Raw genomic sequence first — 5941 nt, 5'->3', positions numbered from 1 at the left:
CTTTTCTTTCTTCATTTAACTGTCATGAGCAAATAGCGTTGTTGCTATTTTCAAGAAGCATTCTGAGTTTTAACAGAGTCCCCTTTCTCTGCTTCTTTATCATGGCACAAAACCTGCGACGGTGGGGAGTCTTCTCTATCAGTCTCTTTTTTGTGTTATTTTTTTTTTTTGACAAAATTATAATTCCTTTTCTTGGCTTGTCTTAGAATCCAGAGTAATGTCACTTGGGCCTCAGGGGCTGTTGAGCAGCAGTAGCAGGTATAAGCTGAGGAAGTCAAGGTAGCATTAGCAGTCGTGCCTGGCTTTATAATAGTAGTTTCCTCCTCCAGGATTTGTCAATTTTGATTTTGCAGTTCAGTCAGCAATGGCATGTGCTGTTTGCCTCCTGTCTGTTCGGCAAAATAAAGGGAATCATTTTCTCTTCCAGGTGACAAGACAGAAAAGGAGCCCTCAACAGTCCGTTTTGGCTTGCTGTGCAAGCTGCATTTTTGTCGCCCTACAGCTGGGATGACCTTCTGTGTTTAGGAATATTTGATTCCTCTGGATAATTTAATAACAGGCAAATCCTGATCCAACCTACTTCTCTTTTCAAAAGTTGCATCCTTTCTGAACTTTTCCGCTTTCTTTTCACTCGCTGTGAAGAAGAGTCTGAAGGAAAGAAAGGTGGGGACAAAACAGGAGGGACAAATCTCATTTCTGACTGCAGGGGAAAGTCAGTAAAGAATAATGAGTTGGAGGACACCAGGGATCTTCTTGAGAGCTCTATTCCCACTAGACAGTACTCTTGCCACAAAAGGGAAGGATATAAAAAAAACCCCAAAGCCAACAAAAACCTGAACAAGAACAAACAAACAAAACAACCAAACAAAAAAAATCAGCCAAAAAATACCCAACCAACAAAAGAAAGCCTAAAACCCCAAGGTAAATTCCAGAGTTAGTACAGTGAAGGAAGTGGTTGATTCCCGAACCAGAGCTTGGAGAGAAAATAAACCCCAGTATCAAAACCTCCGTTGCCCATTGTGAATCTTGCAAGTGCTGTCTGCAACAACACACCAGCTTTGCCATTAATCACTGCTCCTTTTTCAGGGAGCTTGCAACAAATGAACTCAGTTACTTAGCCGTGGGATTTCACTCAGAGCTTATTTTGAATCCTCCTTGTGCATACAGACTGCAAATGTGTGCCAGATCCTTTTGGCTGACTGAGGGGGTTTCAAACGTGTGAATAGTTCGCCTGAGATATCAGGAGTTTGGTGTGGGTTTTTTTTTTCAGTGCCCACAATATTAATTAAGTGCAGAACACTTGCCCCTGAGAATGCAAATTATAATTTTAGTTCTGAGACTATTTTCATGTGTGCCAGCTCACACATTGTGCAGTGACTCATCAGAATGGATTGTGTTAGTCATTTGACGTTTCGGTTAACAAATATGAGAAAACATGCATTATTTTAACAATGGTTAAACGAACATGTGTAAGCTTTCCTGAGGGAAAAAAAAAGTTTCTAAAATATCTTTTTATGTTCTTTTTTTGCATAGACAGAGTAAGATATTATGGCAGTAGAGAGATGCCTAATTTTGTGGTAGAGTTGCAAAACAAGCTGACACTGTCTTCAAAATTTATTGTGTTCTTGCAATATAATCCATTCATTCTTTATGTCCTCTTTTTTTCTTAGAACTTCTTGTCATTTCTTTTGTAGATATAATTTGTCAGAGGAGGATAAAGTACTTGCCTCTGTAGAGTACTGGCAAGAATATCGGTACAAAGTTTGTATATTTTTTGTAAGTAATAGTAAATTATTTCCTCATCTTTGTCTCTCTCTCCACATCGTTAGCAGAATTCTCCATAAACTCATAATTATCTTCAGTATACATTTTCTCTTGGACAAATACTTTTAAATTTTGGGGGGAAATAGGTAAAAAGATACTATTGTTCATAAGATGAAATTTCATGCAGAAAAATCTTCAATCCTGACACAAAGCCATAGCTGAGTTCCGGGGTAACCTGGATGACACTGTGCTTTTAGGAAAGTTAAAAGGAATTTTTAATCAAACAAGTGCCTGTAGGGCTTTGTCTTTATTGAAAAAAAAAAATTGTTATATGGTATATTTCCCAAGGCAGGTTAATTTCAATGGACCACCTGCATTTTGCTCTGAGAGTTGTGTGGCAGATGCAAGATAAAATAGTCAAATTCTAACCTAAAATACATCTGTTAAGGTCCAGGTAATTCTGAAATAAAAAAAATGCCTTTCATTTTGCAATGACTGAAGGCATAATGCGGCCTTTTAACTGTAGGAATTAAGTAAACCTATTTGATAAACTAATCCATCTCCAGAAGAACTCTGAATCACTCTGTAGTAGAATTAAGACTTCTCTGTTTCAAAAGAGCTAAATCCAGGAAAGTACAGGAAATATCTGACAGGTACCAGCACAGATGTGTGTGTACATCCAGAAAATATTACAATTTCCTAACCAAAGAAGGGCAAGCATATTAGGGAGGTGTCCAAGGCGCTGGGAGATAAGAAAAAACTGTGTTTATCAAATCCCAGAGACTTCTGTAAGGTTTATTCTTAAGACAATCCTGTTGACCTAAAAGTGTGCATCTAGAAAACAAGATCTCTACTGTTACAGCACACACTATGAGAATGTAAATGCAGCTTGGAGCATGCTTTATTCATGAACTTTTCAAACTACTGAGACCTTAAAGGGAAAAAGCTGAGGTATCTCCCTCTTAAAAAACCTCAAAGATAAAATATGCATTTAAAATAATAAATTATACATAAATCTGATGTATAATTTATTGGCAATTAAATTTTTATCACAGAAACAAGGAGAATGGGATACATGTAAATACAAAAGGTAAACACGTAGACTGGGTGCTTATGTGAGAGAGTTTTTGGTTTGTTTTTCTAATGCAGATGCAGTCTAAAAGAAACTCTTCTAAGACTGTCACAAGAATACCACGACTAGGAGTATTTTTTTCAATGAGAAATATATTTTTTTCTGCTTTGGTGGTAAGGCATGATGTTCTCTGGCATGCAGTGGTGGTGTTTATCCAGGTCAGTAACACTGTGTAAGGCAGGGCAACGTGGACGTATCTGGAATAGTCGGTTCCCACATTTGTGTTCAGGGAGCCAAGGAGTCCTGATTTCACCCTGGGATTTTTGCAGCGTGGTTATAAACCATGAGTTTGCATGTCAGGTTTATAAACCTGAGTTGCACGTCAGAGTCTTGAGGGATCTGCATATTTAATAAAAAAAAAAAGTGAGAATCAGAGGCCATAAATAAGAAACACTTCAGGCTTTCTAAGCTAACCACATTAACCTGTGAGCAGGGTTCATGAACATGTTTTAACATCACTCAATGTCTTCCCCCTCTTCAACACAGTGAAAACGTGGGCTGCATCTAGGTCCATTTTAAATATATGTACATATGTATAATTAGGAATTTAATGGGCTGACTCATTCAGGATTAGTTTTTAACTGTAAGAAATTGGTTACAGTCATGACTCTATTACAAATCGATTTGGCAGTGGGTGCAGAAAACAGACCTAGCAAGCTTGTTAATAGTGCTATCAGCTGCATTCCAAAAATATTCTGATTGCTCTGCTTTATGGAACCTTCCTGAGCTGTGCAGCTGCCAGGGTCACAATGAAGGCAATAAATAAGGGGTTCCACTTGGAAATTTTAGTCAAGCTCATGCCTGTGCAAGACTCACACAAAGGCTGCCAGGTTTTTCATGCTTCCCCACTGTTTCAAGAACCTATTTGAAAGAACATCAATGGGCTTTTTGGGGGACGAATGATATAAGTTACAACAACAAACAAACAAAAAATACTTGATGTCCAAACTTAGAAGAAAACAAAAATACTTGATGTTATACTTAACATTTTCATATACGTGTTTTAGATCAGAGGTTAAAAGGTGAAGTGCTTGTCCTGCTGCACTGCAAACACCGAGGTGACCAGTTGTAACAGAGCAGTGAATTGATTGAAAAATACTTTGAAAGCACCGTTATATTTTAATTATCTTAAAATTTGGGGAGTTCTGCATTTAGTAAAGAAAATTGGAAAATGTAATAAAGCAATAGGACTTGAAGTAGCTATTTTTATGATCCCTTAAGGTATTAGAGTCTACAAGACAGCAAGCATCTTAATAAAATATCCTTAAAAATAAGTCCAATACTAGTAAAGACTACTTGTCTCTGGAAAAGGGGTAGATTGCAGCAGTGATCTTTCTCTGTTCCTCATTATTTCAATCTTTTTTTTCTGTTGTTGAACCAGAGGGAGATGGTTTAGATGGTTTAGTTTATTGCATGTGAGAAAGCTTGATTAATGTTAAACTATTAGTAAATCAAGTGAGGCCTTGAAATATTTTGTCCTTTTGAATTCACAATGGAACAAAAAGAAAATCACTTAGCAACACATAACGATGTGAAGCTGTACCCTTAATGTTCATTGCAATGTCTGCACTCTTTTTGTAACTTTGTCAGTTCTTTCACAATTCTGGTCTCTTTTTAGCCATCTAATACTTTCCTCATTAGTGTTGCTAAACAACCCCTTCTTTGACACACTCTTCAGATGCCTGTCTCACACTGCATTTAATTTCATTCTTTCTTTGATAGGCTGTAATCTTGTTTCTCTTTACCCTGTTACAGCTGTGTAAATTTAAATTAATTTTCTTTCTTCATAGATTTGTACAGCCAAGAATAGAATTCCATCACCCCGACGTGCTCGTTGTCAAATATTTGAGCATGGCAGCCGTAAAATGTTGATGAACTCAAGGTAATTCTTGGCACCTGAATATTTCATTTGTGCTTTCAAATGAGAGTTGAGGTCTTTCTAATATTTGGTGATCATAGCTAGGACCAGTGGTACTGCCAGTGGATAAGTTACAATTACTTTTGAAACGTTTCTCCTTTAACTGTTACAGAAATCTTAGTCCCTCAGGAAGAATAAGAGTATTAGGTGCCTAAACTATGGTTTCAGTGAAATCCCATTTGAAGGACTTCTGTTTTCCACTAAAACGTAGTGCCATCAGGGCAAGTTTCTCCAGAATCTTTCCAACATGTTTTTTCAATTTATAATGTATTTTAGCAAGTGATACTAATAAAAAAAGCCCAGGTTTTTGGAATTTATTCTAAAACTTTTAACTTCCAACAACTTTCCTGTGAGGAAGGAATGGTAGTGACTTTAAAACTTATCCCCATGGCAACCCAGGATTAATACAAGAATTACTGAATCTTCACAGTACTTTGTTGTGCAACAAGTGACTTTTGATTCCAGTAAGAAAAGGTTTGTCTTCTCCCCCTGTTGACAGCTGGTGTGTCCCTGGCTGTTGCTACCTTTTACCAGTGTAATAACAGTCTAATCTCTTGTTTGCAAGGCTTGAGCCTTCAAACTGGTGACAGGAAAATAGAGAGGAAGGAGGTAAGTTTTTCCTTTCCGTATTTCTCTGGTTTAATCAGATTTAGTTTGTTGAGAAGGTAATACTTTCAGGACTAGACAAAGCCAAAGCTGGAAAGTCAAGTGATCCCAATTAGTAAGTTAGAAGCATGACACCTGCTCTTGCATCTTTGCTTTGGTCGTGTGTTCACAGTTCTCAGTTTTTAAGGATGTGGCCACATTCCCTTTTATCTCATACACCATTTTTGTTTAGTACTCAGTCTCATTCTACTTGTATACAAAGGTTACATGAAATATAGACTCTTATTCTTCTTGTGTGTCTCCTCTAGCAATTTTTTACAAAATACAAAGGTGCTACAAAGATATTAATGACTGTACCTGAACTTGAAACCTCTGAGCTATGCAGGAAACTGTTGCATAAAGTGTTTAAGGATCTGCCTATTATTTGGAGCATCTAGACTTTGTAACATCAGAGTCCTCTGGGTGCCTTGTTGTTGCAAGCATTACTTACTCTGTATGGTTTTTATAGTTAGTCTTTCTTT

The sequence above is a fragment of the Lepidothrix coronata genome, unplaced genomic scaffold (genome assembly GCF_001604755.1).
Source record: "Lepidothrix coronata isolate B3197 unplaced genomic scaffold, Lepidothrix_coronata-1.0 Scaffold264, whole genome shotgun sequence".
NCBI lineage: Eukaryota > Metazoa > Chordata > Aves > Passeriformes > Pipridae > Lepidothrix > Lepidothrix coronata.
Note: the sequence above shows the minus strand (reverse complement) of the source record.